Genomic DNA, 14,909 nt, shown 5'->3' with positions numbered 1-14,909 from the left:
GTGATCGGTAAAAACGATTGTCTTGGATAAAACTCCTTCTCGGTAGTAGTGTAATTCTCTTGAGCTGGATTCAATGTCTTGCTTGCATAATAGATTGGCTGAAAATGCTTATCAATTCTTTGTCCCAAAACAGCTCCCACCGCTAAGTCACTAGCATCACACATTAGCTCAAAAGGGAGACTCCAATTTGGAGCTACCATAATAGGTGAAGTAGTCAACTTTTCCTTCAACAAATTAAAGGCTTCAAGACATTCTTTAGAAAAGTTGAATGGGGCGTCCTTCAAAAGTAGTTGAGTCAAGGGTCTGGTGATCTTGGAGAAGTCTTTAATAAAGCACCTATAGTGTCACAACCCGATATTTCAACTCTATGTAATGACCTAAAAGTCAAGTATTGTAACCACTTTTGTGATAATGAAATTAGCTTCGAAAATAAAATGTCCAAAAAGTTTCTATTTAATTACCTACTATGTTTGATGTCATTAAACCATGATCGTACGTAAAAAGAACGCCCAAATCCGACTTCGTATATTTAAGTTATGATTTTTACAAGTTCGGCTTAGCGACAGACAGCTAAAAACTCGAATCGGAGATCGAATGACTTTTGACCGGAATGACCTAAACGAGAATCGAAGGTCTCGACAATGGTATTTCAGCGGTAAAAAGTCTGGAAAAAACAGACGTCAGATAAAGAAGTTATGAATTTCTAACGAAATTCTCTTAACGCGACCTTTTAAAAATAAATAATAAAAACAATTTCAAAAATTGCCGACGGAATCTAAACGAAAGTTGTAGAGCGTAGTCTCACCTACGCATGGATATAAAAAACATCGAAAACGGAGTTCGTATGAAGAAGATATGAATTTTAGAAGTTTATTAAATAAATAAAATATAAATTTTATTATTTAACCTTGGTATTATCCGAAGGCGAGTCATCAGATAGGGCCGAGTTACGCCCAGCGTACTCAAGGCCTAGGCCTCGGATCGTCCACGTCTCGCCCTATGCGAAGCTAGCACCCGTCCCATCCGAACTCCGAGGCAGTCGAGGATCCGGTCATGCGTGATGCACGCGTACGCCCAGCGTACCTGCGTACGCCCAACGTACCGAGGCGGTTCCCACCCCCTATAAAAGGGATGCGAGGGTTCCGAAGAAAAGGGCTATTCTCTCTCATTTCTCTTGCGTTGTTGCCTCGTTTTCCATGCCCGTGCTAACCCGAAGCCCCGATCACTTTGCTCAAGTCCCGAAGGTCGTTTGTACTCCCGAGATTCCCGAGAATCCCGAGAAAATCCGTTTTCCCGAGAAGAAATTCTGCCCGGTTTTCACCTCGCCTTTCTTCGATCTTTCAAGTGAGTTCATACCCCTTAATTAACCCTTTTAAATATTCTATAAATGCTTTTATATGCTTTCAAGGGGGGGAATACAAGTAAAACACACGATTATTATCATGTGTTATATAAAATTTTATTATACACTTTTATTCAACAGAATCATATCTGATTTATAAACTTTATAGGGAACTTTCGTATATAAATATCACGATAATATTATATCTTTTGAAATGTAAAATGTTGTCATATATGTATAAATTAAACATTTTGCTTAGATTACATGTATACGTGTCCAACTTAGACACTATAAAAATCTATACTTTCATAACAAGTGGTTCATTTCCTAGGGATTTCTAAACAAACGAGGCACACTTTTAGAAATCTATAATAGGTATAGTTTTACGAGAATATTACTAACTTTTACATACTAGAAACACAATTTTCAAGAAGTCACTTTCATATACAAGAACAAACGAACATTTTAACACGTAAATCTGTTTTTATACTAAGTTTTGTGAGACATTAACTTCACGTACGTTCGAGTACACATTTCAAGTCCTGTATTATATACCAGAATCCCTTGGAGGGGGAGCATGGTGTTTGTGTATAGATCTATACGGGCTTGACAACCCGCGCCCTGACTGTTAGCTACAGTCCACCATTTGGGGTGACAAACGTCATAACATTCCAACGCCTGAAGAACGTTGTGTATAGGCAATCCGAGTCAATAGTATGGTTATAAAACTCACATGGGGTATTAAAAATACATTGATTTACGAGGTTTTTCAAACATATTGGATATTTTACACGTACATACATTTTCTAGAAACAAACATTAGTCTTGATAGAAGGCTACATTTATGCTAGTAGAAAATATGGGATTTTCTAGGAACAAACAAACAAAAACAAAACAGTTTCATTTCATACAAACATTGTCATTTAATACTTATGAAACTCACCAGCTTAATTGCCGATCTACTCTTTCAAAACTACTTGTATGTCCCAGGGATTCAATAATTACAGGTATTAAACAACTTTTGAAGAAGGGACGTTGCATCGTCAGTTTAACTTCATATTTTGGCATCATATTGTAATTGGTTTTGAACATGTACTTTTTAAACAATGTAAACTTTCAATTATGTATATGATGGTTGTATTGCTTTCTTTACTATGTATTCATTTTTTATGCTACCACATGAAGTCATCCGCCCCCGAATGTTTCCGCCGTTCCGGTTTGGGGGTGTGACAGATTGGTATCAGAGCAATGTTTATAGTGAACTAAGTATATCAAACCACATAAGATATACAAACTATAAATGCTTAAGGGACTAATACTCTCCGATAAAACATTTTTTTTGTTTTACGCCTAAGCCGCGTTTCGTTTAACTTATAATGTTAGTTCATTCAAGTACAAATACATGCATACAACAAACATGTTTTCATGATTATAACTATACAAGAAGTATTTAGACAAGTTGGACACTACGATTAAGACTCGATATATGTAATCGGGTTTGGGACAAATATAGCATGATCAACTATATTTGTCCGAGATCGGACCAATATATATTGAGGATTGCTCGTAGTAGGCAACAAGTCAAAACTTACCAAAACATCACGGGAATCAAACACACGAATTTAAATACTATAGGAGTATTTATTACTTAGGATAGCTTAATATACCTGTTTAGTCTTACATGTTCCAAACATTATTCGATTCTTATAACCCTATTCTCGTATAGTCAAATGGATGGATTTCACCACCCCAGCGACCCCTACTATCCCAACCAAGGCAATGGGGGATGGATCAAAGAGGATCCCGAAGAGGACGAAGAACCCATAGAATTGGATGATGACTCCGGTACCGACTCAGAGCCGGAAGTGATCAATCCACCACCCGCACAACCTCCCGTCTTCGTAAGGAACTTTCAAGGACCGACTCCCATCTGGGGAAGTCACCTCCACCATTGGAGCCAACAACAAAACCTACGCCATCCCTACGACATGTGCCGAGACATATACGATGTCCGCGGCGGAGGTTCAGCTGATTGGGCACTACCAATAATGGTGGGCAAGCTAGCTAATCAGTCCTACTAATCCGGAGTTCAAGCTAGCCGGATTCGGGATGTCAACGTAGAAGTACAGGTTCACACTTCTGACATCCGTAGGCTGGATAGAACTCAGGACAATGCGCAACTCCAAACCAAGGCATTCCAAGCACAAATGATTCCAGCCCTAGCCGAATTGAGGGAACAACAAGCCGCTTTTGATAGGCGTCTAATGGAATCGAAGCAATCGAATGCGGAGTCAAGCTCCAAGCGCAACCTACATCGCAAGTAGTGCTTGCCAAAATCTCAAATTTTGTTATAAGTTAGAACCTCGGCTAAAAGTTTTAATTTTCTTAAACTCTGTAACCGGAGACCCTTATAGGGGTCAAATTTTCGTGATCATTGTATCAACTATTATATTAATATAAGGGACACTATTATTACTACGTGGAGTATTTCATTCAATCCTTAAAAAGTTATGGAGAAACCAAATGCTTGTTCCATATTTTCAGTCTTACAAATAACTTTCATTTTTCTATTTTGAGACTCGTACTATCAGCTGTTGTTGGGCTATAGCAATTTAGTTCATAAGACACATATAGTTTCTATATTATGGAATTCTTATCTTTATCTTTTCAACCTATAGTTGAAGGATGCCTCCGCGTAGGAACCCAAGATGAAACAACGGTGGGGAAGCACCTATACCACCACCTCCACCTCCTCAATTTGATGCTGTCATGTTCCAAGCAGCAGTCACCGTAGTTGTAGCAGCTGCCATGTTACAGATCAATAACTCGAGTACTACTGGCTTAGGAACTGGCAAACACCCATCCAACCATGGCGAGAGTCATGGGCAATCCCGAGAATGCACCTATAAGGACTTTACTAATGCCAAACCCCGGATGTTTAATGGAACTGGTGGTGTGATGGCTCTGAGGCAGTGGATCGAAAGGACAAAATCAGTCTTTGAAATCTGCTCCTGTCCCGAGCACAGCAAAGTCAAGTTTGCAACTTTCATCCTTATTGATAGAGCTTTAACTTGGTGGAATGGCCACGTTAAGGTACTGACCCTGATAGTGGCAAACTCCATAAGCTGGGAGAGCTTAAAAATCATGCTGATGAGAGAATACTATCCACGAGGGGAGATTCAAAAACTCGAGCACGAACTTTGGACTCTTGGAATGATTGGTACCGACATAGCAACTTATACCAACAGATTCTGCGATCTGGCAATCCTTTGCCTAGATATGGTTGCTCCTGAGAGCAAGAAAATAGAGAGATACATTTGGGGACTGTCACCCCAAATTCGATCAAGCGTGTTAGCTTCAAAACCTGACACTTTTGAAAGTGCCAAGGAACCGACACAATCTCTTGTTGATTACGGAGGTCATCAGAACTCAACGGTTGCTACACCAGAACCACAAAAGGGAAACAACAACAACAATAACAGGAAGAGAGTATGGAATAAAGGGAAGGGTGGGTCTTCCCAAGAATCCGCGAAGAAACAACAACTGGTTTCAGTGAATGCTGCTACTGTACCTACTACCGTTCCTACAAATCCCTACCCAACAAAGCCTTATGGGGGTACCTTCCAAAGTGCACCAAATGCACTTATCACCATCATGGACCTTTTCGTGAAATGCAGTGTTCCAACTGCAACAGAAAGGGACACACTGTTCGTTTCTGCAAGGATCCCGCAAAGCCGATCACTCAAGTTCCCATTGCGGGTGTAGGCCAAACTTGCTACGGTCGTGGCGAGGTGGGACACTACAAGAGAAACTGCCCAAAGGCAGCAAATACTGGCGGGGTGGGACGAGTTTTGGCTATAGGCCACGATGAAGCCGTAGCTGATCCGACTGTAGTTGCTGGTACGTTCCTTCTCGATAATTCATATGCATGCATATTATTCGATAGTCGAGCGGAGAGAAGCTTCGTGAGTCAAAACTTTATTCACTTACTTAAACATAAACCTAGCAAGTTAGAAAAATCATTCATTGTAGAGATGGCAAATAGAAAAACGGAAAACACTAACTGCATATACATGGACTGTACATTAACTTTAGACGGTCATTCTTTCCCAATCAACCTCATGCTGGTCCAAATTAAAAGTTTCGACGTCATAGTCGGCATGGATTGGTTAAGTCTTCTTCGCACCAACATCCTGTGCTTTGAGAAAGCAGTTCGTCTTTGTCTTCCTAACGACGAAACATTAGTGATTTACGGTGACAAATCAAGTAGAAATCTTCGCATCATTTCGTGCATCCAAGCTCGAAAGTGTTTGCGAAAGAATTATCATGCATTTCTTGCGCACATCGTCGATACGATTCCGGAATTAAGAGACATCAAAAGTATTCCTGTAGTACGCGACTTTCCCGATATCTTCCCAGAAGAACTACCGGGATTACCACCACAACGCCAAGTCGATTTCAGAATCGACTTAATTCTAGGGGCTACCCTAGTAGCGAAATCGCCTTATCGCCTAGCACCAGCAGAGATGCAAGAACTTTCCAGTCAGCTTAACGAACTCCATCAAAAAGGATTCATTAGACCAAGTTTCTCACCTTGGGGAGCACCGGTCCTGTTTGTAAAGAAGAAAGACGGATCGTTCCGCATGTGCATCGACTACAGAGAACTAAACAAACTTACTGTCAAAAATCATTATCCTCTACCCCGCATTGACGACCTATTTGATCAACTTCAAGAAGAAAACTACTTCTCAAAGATAGATCTACGATCCGGATATCACCAATTACGAGTACTAGAGGGGGATATTCCCAAGACAACCTTCCGAACTCGTTATGGACACTACGAACTTGTTGTGATGCCGTTCGGATTAACCAACGCACTAGCAGTATTTATGGACCTAATGAATAGGCTGTGTCGTCCTTACTTAGATCAGTTCGTCATCGTCTTCATCGATGATATACTTATCTACTCTCAAAGTAAGGAAGAGCATAGTCAGCACCTACGAAAAGTCATAGAAACATTGCGATCGGAGAAGCTCTATGCGAAGTTCTCTAAATGCAAATTTTGGATTCGAAGACTCGAATTTTTGGGCCACGTTGTTAGCAAGAAGGGGATACACGTGAACCCCTCCAAAATTAAGGCCATTGAGAACTGGTCGGCACCAAAGACACCTACAGAGATTCATCAATTTCTAGGTCTCACTGGCTACTATCGCAGATTCATAAAGAACTTCTCTAGCATTGCGAAACCTCTTACTACATTAACCCAGAAAGGTGTGGCCTTTGACTGGGAAGCGAAACAAGAGAAGGCGTTCCAAACACTGAAACAGGCCTTGTGCACCGCACCGATACTATCCCTTCCTGAAGGGATAGAAGATTTTGTAGTGTATTGCGATGTATCAAACCAAGGACCTGGTTGTGTTCTTATGCAGAGAGGGAATGTTATTGCTTATGCCTCCCGACAGCTTAAGACACACGAAGTGAACTATACGACACACGATCTTGAGTTAGGAGTAGTAGTATTTGCTCTGAAGATCTGGAGACACTACTTGTATGGAACCAAGAGTACTATATTCACCGATCACAAGAGCCTTCAACACATTTTTTATCAGAAGGATCTCAACATGTGACAACGACGATGGTTCGAGTTACTCAATGACTACGACTGTGAAATTCGTTATCATCCTGGCAAGGCCAACGTGGTAGCTGACGCCCTGAGTCAAAAAGAATACACTCGGCGGAGAGTCAAATCTCTGACTATGACTATCCATCCCCACTTATCCACACAAATTAAGGAGGCTCAACTGGAAGCGTTACAACCTGAAAATGTGGCGGGTGAATCCCTGAGAGGAATGGAAAAGAATCTAGAAATCAAGGGCGGCAGAGCATATTCTCTCATGGATCGAATCTGGACACCGAAACATGGTGGTTTTAGAGACGTAGTCATGACCGAAGCACACAACACGAGATATTCCGTTCACCCAGGTTCAGATAAAATGTATCTGGATCTTAAGAAACTGTACTGGTGGCCTAACATGAAAGCAGAAATTGCTACCTTCGTAAGTAAATGCCTTACTTGCGCTAAGGTTAAGGTCGAGTATCAGAAACCGTCAGGATTACTGCAATAGCCGGAGATACCGGAATGGAAATGGGAACAGATTACTATGGACTTCGTAACCAAGTTGCCCAAGACGATGGGTGGACTCGATACCATATGGGTCATCGTCGACAGATTGACCAAATCCGCGTATTTCCTACCAATAAAGGAGACTGACAAAATGGAAAAGCTTACAAGAACTTATTTAAGGGAAATAGTGCGACTACATGGTGTTCCGATATCCATTATCTCCGATAGAGATAGTAGATTCACTTCAAGATTCTGGCAGTCACTACAAAGTTCCCTGGGGACTAGGCTAGACATGAGTATAGCCTTCCACCCACAAACAAATGGGCAAAGTGAGAGAACAATACAAACTTTGGAAGATATGCTGAGAGCCTGTGTAATTGACTTTGGAAAGGCATGGGACATCCATTTACCCCTTGTCGAGTTTTCATACAACAATAGTTATGATACAAGCATAAAGGCTGCTCCGTTTGAAGCCCTCTATGGTCGAAAGTGCAGATCCCCTCTGTGCTGGACTGAAGTTGGCGACACCCAGTTAGCTAGAGGACGAGTTCCTGAAAGCACTCTCACCGGTCCGGAAATCATACGGGAAACAACAGAGAAGATCGTTCAAATTCGTGAACGAATGAAAGCCTCTAGAGACCGACAGAAAAGCTACGTTGACCAAGGGAGGAAACCTTTGGAATTCCAGGTAGGAGACCACATTTTATTAAAGGTCTCACCGTGGAAGGGCTTAATACGCTTTGGAAAGCGTGGGAAACTAAATCCAAGATACGTAGGGCCTTTCGAGATTCTTGCTAGAATCGGCCCTATGGCTTACAAGCTTAATCTACCGCGTGAACTTAGTAACATACATCCAACCTTCCATGTGTCGAACATGAAAAAGTGTCTGTTCGATGAGACTCTTGTTATTCCACTCGACGAGATCGAGATCAACGAGAGCCTCAACTATGTGGAAGAACCAGTAGAAATCATGGACCGAGATGCCAAACAAACGAAACAAAGTCGCATACCCATCGTGAAGGTTCGCTGGAACGCCAAGCGGGGACCTGAATTCACAAGGGAACGCGAAGATCAGATGAAACAAAAGTACCCTTATCTTTTTCTCTGATTCACTAGTATCTTTACTACTTTAAATTTCGGGACGAAATTCCCTCTAACGGGGGGATGATGTGACAACCCGATATTTCAACTCTATGTAATGACCTAAAAGTCAAGTATTGTAACCACTTTTATGATAATGAAATTAGCTTCAAAAATAAAATGTCCAAAAAGTTTCTATTTAGCTACCTACTATGTTTGATGTCATTAAACCATGATCGTACGTAAAAAGAACGCCCAAATCCGACTTCGTATATTTAAGTTATGATTCTTACAAGTTCGGCTTAGCGACAGACCGCTAAAAACTCGAATCGGAGATCGAACGACTTTTGACCGGAATGACCTAAACGAGAATCGAAGGTCTCGACAATGGTATTTCAGCGGTAAAAAGTCTGGCAAAAACAGACGTCAGATAAAGAAGTTATGAATTTCTAACGAAATTCTCTTAACGCGACCTTTTAAAAATAAATAATAAAAATAATTTCAAAATTTGCTGACAGAATCTAAACGAAAGTTGTAGAGCGTAGTCTCACCTACGCGTGGATATAAAGAACATCGAAAACGGAGTTCATATGAAGAAGATATGAATTTTAGAAGTTTATTAAATAAATAAAATATAAATTTTATTATTTAACCTTGGTATTATCTGAAGGCGAGTCATCAGATAGGGCCGAGTTACGCCCAGCGTATGCTCGTACGCCCAGCATACTCAAGGCCTAGGCCTCGGATCGTCCACGTCTCGCCCTATGCGAAGCTAGCACCCGTCCCATCCGAACTCCGAGGTAGTCGAGGATCCGGTCATGCGTGACGCACGCGTACGCTCAGCGTACCGAGGCGGTTCCCACCCCATATAAAAGGGATGCGAGGGTTTCGAAGAAAAGGGCCATTCTCTCTCATTTCTCTTGCGTTGTTGCCTCGTTTTTCGTGCCCGTGCTAACCCGAAGCCCCGGTCACTTTGCTCAAGTCCCGAAGGTCGTTTGTACTCCCGAGATTCCCGAGAATCCCGAGAAAATCTGTTTTCCCGAGAAGAAATTCTACCCGGTTTTCAGCTCGCCTTTCTTCGATCTTTCAAGTGAGTTCATACCCCTTAATTAACCCTTTTAAATATTCTATAAATGCTTTTATATGCTTTCAAGGGGGGAATACAAGTAAAACACACGATTATTATCGTGTGTTATATAAAGTTTTATTATACACTTTTATTCAACAGAATCATATGTGATTTATAAACTTTATAGGGTACTTTCGTATATAAAATATATCACAATAACATTATATCTTTTGAAATGTAAAATGTTGTCATATATGTATAAATTAAACATTTTGCTTAGATTACATGTATACGTGTCCAACTTAGACAGTATAAAACTCTATACTTTCATAACAAGTGGTTCATTTTCTAGGGATTTCTAAACAAACCAGGCACACTTTTAGAAAGCTATAATAGGTATAATTTTACGAGAATATTACTAACTTTTACATACTAGAAACACAATTTTCAAGAAGTCACTTTCATATACAAGAACAAACGAACATTTTAACACGTAAATCTGTTTTTATACTAAGTTTTGTGAGACATTAACTTCACGTACGTTCGAGTACACATTTCAAGTCCTATATTATATACCAGAATCACTTGGAGGGGGAGCATGGTGTTTGTGTATAGATCTATACGGGCTTGACAACCCGCACCCTGACTGTTAGCTACAGTCCACCATTTGGGGTGACAAACGTCATAACATTCCAACGCCTGAAGAATGTTGTGTATAGGCAATCCGAGTCAATAGTATGGTTATAAAACTCACATGGGGTATTAAAAATACATTGATTTACGAGGTTTTTCAAACATAATGGATATTTTACACGTACGTACATTTTCTAGAAACAAACATTAGTCTTGATAGAAGGCTACATTTATGCTAGTAGAAAATATGGGATTTTCTAGCAACAAACAAACAAAAACAAAACAGTTTCATTTCATACAAACATTGTCATTTAATACTTATGAAACTCACCAGCTTAAATGCTGATCTACTATTTCAAAACTACTTGTATGTCCCAGGGATTCAGTAATTACAGGTATCAAATAGCTTTTGAAGAAGGGACGCTGCGTCGTTAGTTTAACTTCATATTTTGGCATCATATTGTAATTGGTTTTAAACATGTACTTTTTAAACAATGTAAACTTTCAATTATATATATGATGGTTGTATTGCTTTCTTTACTATGTATTCATTTGTTATGCTACCACATGAAGTCATCCACCCCCGAACGTTTCCACCGTTCTGGTTTGGGGGTGTGACATATAGAACCCCGCATGGCCTAAAAAGCTTCTTACTCCATTGACATTTGTTGGTGGTGGAAATTTGGCTACAGTGTCGACCTTTTCTCTATCCACCTCTCCCAATTAAGGACAAGGTTGGTCTTCTCACATCTTGCTAACATTTGATCCAAGTTGGACAAGCAGTCTTCAAAAGAGGACCCAAAAACCCAGAAGTCATCCATAAACACCTCCATAAACCTTTCAATCATATCATGAAAGATAGACATCATGCACCTTTGGAAAGTAGCTGGTGCATTGCATAACCCAAAAGGCATGCGTTTATATGAAAATATCCTACTTGGGCATGTAAAAGTGGTCTTCTCTTGGTCTTGTGGGTCGATTGGAGTTTGGAAGTACCCCGAAAACCCATCGAGAAAATAATAATAAAGATGACCAGAAAGTCTCTAAAGCATTTGATCGATAAAAGGCAATGGAAAGTGATCCTTGCATGTGGCCTGATTTAGCTTCCTATAATCTATGCAAACTCGCCACCTGGTTACCATCCTAGTTGGAATTAATTCGTTGTTTTCATTAGCCACTACCGTCATGCCTCTCTTCTTCGGAACTACTTGGACTGGACTCACCCATGGGCTATCAGAGATCGAATAAACGATTCCAGCATCTAGTAATTTCACGATCTCCTTTTTCACAACTTCTTGCATGTTCGGGTTGAGTCTTCTTTGGCGTTGTACTACAACTTTTGATCCTTCTTCTAGGTTGATTTTGTGGGAACAATAGGCTGGACTAATTCCCTTTATGTCGGTTTTCTTCCATGCTATAGCACCTTGCCTCTTCTTTAGTACACCCACAAGGCTCTCATTCTCATTTTTGGCCAAATCATCAGCTATAATTACAGGTTTTTGTTGGCCATCTTCAAGGAATGCGTATTCCAAGTGATCTAGTAGTGGCTTGAGCTCAGTTTTTGTGTTCTGTATGCTGAACACGTCGAGTACAGTAAGGGGACTCGTCAAGTCCAATGTAATTTTCGCGACTGTACGGAGTTCTTCGAATGGAATCACCGAGTTAGTCAAGGCCACTCGGCGAGTCGGTTCTTCAGCACTTCTGATCAGATCGTCATACTCAGCTTCCTCGAGCAGTCTTTCTAACTCCATCAGGTCCCTTTCAGCATCAAAATCTTCTTCAAATGAAACGGTGGACTTGCTTGGATTTTCTTCTTTCCAATCTTCCAATAACTCTTCATCATGTCAATCGAAAACGCCGTGTCATCACTACTCCTTGCATGCTTCATGGCTTGATCAACTCCGAAAGTGACTGACTCGTCCCCTACCCGAAGGGTAAGTTTAGAATCTCTGATGTCTACTATAACGCTTGCTGTATTGAGAAAAGGTCTTCCTAATATGATCGGGATTTGGGGATCCGCTTCCATGTCTAGAACTATAAAGTCCACGGGGAACACGAACTTGTCCACCATCACCAAAAGATCTTCACAAATTCCCCTAGGGAATGTAACCGTTTTGTTTGCTAGGTGGATTGCCATGTGAATGGGTCTTGGCTCGGGGAGATCTAACTTTTTGAAAAATGAATAAGGCAGGAGGTTTACATTTTCCCCTGAATCAGCTAGTGCATAAATGGTGGCCAAGTTTCCAAATTGACAGGGCAATGTTAAACTTCCCGGATCTCCTTTCTTCTTAGGAAGTTTGTTCAACATAGCAGCTGAACAGTTCTCGTTTAGGACCACCTTCTTCACTTCTTCCATCTTTCTTCTATTCATTAGAAGCTCCTTGAGAAATTTGGCGTATTTTGGCATTTGGGCAACCGCTTCTATGAATGGTATGTTGATTTGAAGAGCCTTTATGTGTTCTTGAAATTTCTGGTAGTCTTCTTCATTCTTTTCTTGTCTAGCTCGGGCTGGATATGGTAGTGGAGGCTGATATGACTTAATAGGAGGTTTATTTTTGTAATCAGGTGTCGAACTCGTCGAGTCCATATCGCGGAATCGGCGATTAGGGTCTGGGTTCAGCTGGTTTTGATCTTGATTCTGCCCTTTTGCCTCCTTCTCTTGCACCGACTTCGGATCTTCATTCTGAATAGGGGCCAGAGGGGTTATAATCTTCCCACTCTTGGTTGTGACAATGTTTATATGTGCGCCTTTCGGGTTACTTTCGGTATTGCTTGGAAGTCCACCCGGTCTTCTCTCATTCACTTGTTGTGCAAGTTGCCCTAGCTGCTTTTCTATGTTGAGAATGGATTCTTGCTGATTCATAAGTAAAGCTTGTTGAGCTTTCATCATAAGTTGGTGTTCTCTCAACATATTTTGTTGATATTTAAGTGTAGCATCGATATCATTGTGTCGTTTCTCGGACGCGGGTACAAATCTAGTAAGCATCTCTTCCAAATCAGCTCTCTTCTCCACAACCGGCTCCTCCTTTTGATAGAAACCCGTTCTTTTTGCTTGAATTTCTCCTTCTTTGCCTTTTTGTACTCGTCGTACGGAGCCATTCTTTTTTTTTTGGTTTTCGCCAGTTATCATCAAATATGTCGCCACTTGAATAGAGTAATTGAGCCTTCTTGTTTCCATTCTCATCCAAGTCACAGTCCTTAGTGAGGTGAGGTCCTCTATAATTCTCACATCCTACCTGAATAGAATGGATTGTTTGATCCATCTTAGTCATCCTTCTATCTAAACTATCTAGTTTAGCCATCATTGCCGCCATGCCATCGTTAACCGTGTTCACTACCCCCTACTTACTTCATTTCGTGGGTTGTGATATTCTCTAGAATGTTTAGAGAACTCCTCAATTATTTCCTTGATCACCGGGGGTGCCTTCTTTGTGAGGGGTCCTTGCGAGTCAAGGAGCTGCCGAGTTGTAACATTGACTCCATCATAGAAGATGGAGACTTCTTGCTGGCTATTAAGATCATGATGTGGGCAATTCCTTAGTAGACTTTTGTACCTCTCCCATGCCTCATAAGGGGACTCTTCGGGTTGTTGTTCAAAGTTGGCTATAGCTTTCTTCAACTTGGCTATTTTAGAAGGTGGGAAAAACTGGTCAATGAATTCTTCTTTCATCTTAGTCCATGTAGTGATGGATCTAGGAGGGAGTGACTTGAGCCAATCTTTTGCAGCACCCTTGAATGTAACTGGAAGCATACGAAGCAGTTGAGTTTCGTGAGGCACATTTGGAACATTAAAGTAATCAGCTACATCATTGAATTCATGCAAGTGTTTATAAGCATCTTCATGGTCTTTTCCGTAAAAGGGGATCTCCTTGAGTTGAGCAAGTATGTGACCCTTGAGCTCAAAAGTCGTAGTCGTGGGAATTTCGGGTTGCACAAGTCGGCTGGTATTATCTCGTATCCTCTTCTTCTATTCGCCCATGGGAACTTCATCGATGTTCGCCATGGTGTTGTCAAAGTCACCTTCTAGATCACTGTCTTCTCCAAATTCGCTTTCTTCCCTTTCGGACTCGTTCATGGTGTCTTCCTTGATTGGGTCTTCGTTTGCCAAGGAAGAGGTGCTGGATGCTCCTGATTTGCTGCTCTTCTTCTTTCTGAAAACTGGCTTTCGATTCTTCAAAGGCGAGCTCTTCGAAGAAGCGGATTCTCCAACGGCTTTTCCTTTGTTATTCTTTAGGGCGGACTCCGGGTCTTCAAGTGGAGGGACTAAAGGCGTATTGGATCCTCGGGTCATGTAACAAATGCAACCAAAGTATGAAAAACGCGTAAAAAGAACAAAAAGTAAATAAAAACAAAAATCTATAGGACTTACCATCCTCTTCTTCTTCATTATTTTTAGAACAAGATGCCTCCGAAGAAAAGACCCAACAGAAAGAACAACAATCCCCTAACGGACCCAACGCCACCACCTCCTCAGTTCGATCCTGTCATGTTCCAGGTAGCAGTTACAGCCGCTGTGGCTGCCGCGATGGCGAAAGTAAACCCTAGTGGTGCTAGTGGATCAAGAAGCGGTACCCATTCCCAGAATCTTGATGGCAATTAGGGACACCCGAAGGAGTGTTCCTATACAGACTTCATGAATGCTAAGCTTAAATATTTCGACG

At 41.1% G+C, this 14,909-nt stretch overlaps 1 non-coding gene across 1 annotated transcript; it reads left to right on the top strand.

Moving 5' to 3' along the window:
• Nucleotides 1-13,763: 13,763 nt before the first annotated feature.
• Nucleotides 13,764-13,870, top strand: LOC111887424 (small nucleolar RNA R71). The gene has a single exon (XR_002848748.1). It is a non-coding gene; the product is annotated as a small nucleolar RNA R71 (small nucleolar RNA).
• The last annotated feature ends 1,039 nt before the right edge of the window (nucleotides 13,871-14,909 follow it).

The sequence above is a fragment of the Lactuca sativa genome, chromosome 7 (assembly GCF_002870075.4).
Source record: "Lactuca sativa cultivar Salinas chromosome 7, Lsat_Salinas_v11, whole genome shotgun sequence".
Classification (NCBI taxonomy): domain Eukaryota; kingdom Viridiplantae; phylum Streptophyta; class Magnoliopsida; order Asterales; family Asteraceae; genus Lactuca; species Lactuca sativa.
Note: the sequence above shows the minus strand (reverse complement) of the source record. Positions and strands in the feature narration are given on the sequence as shown.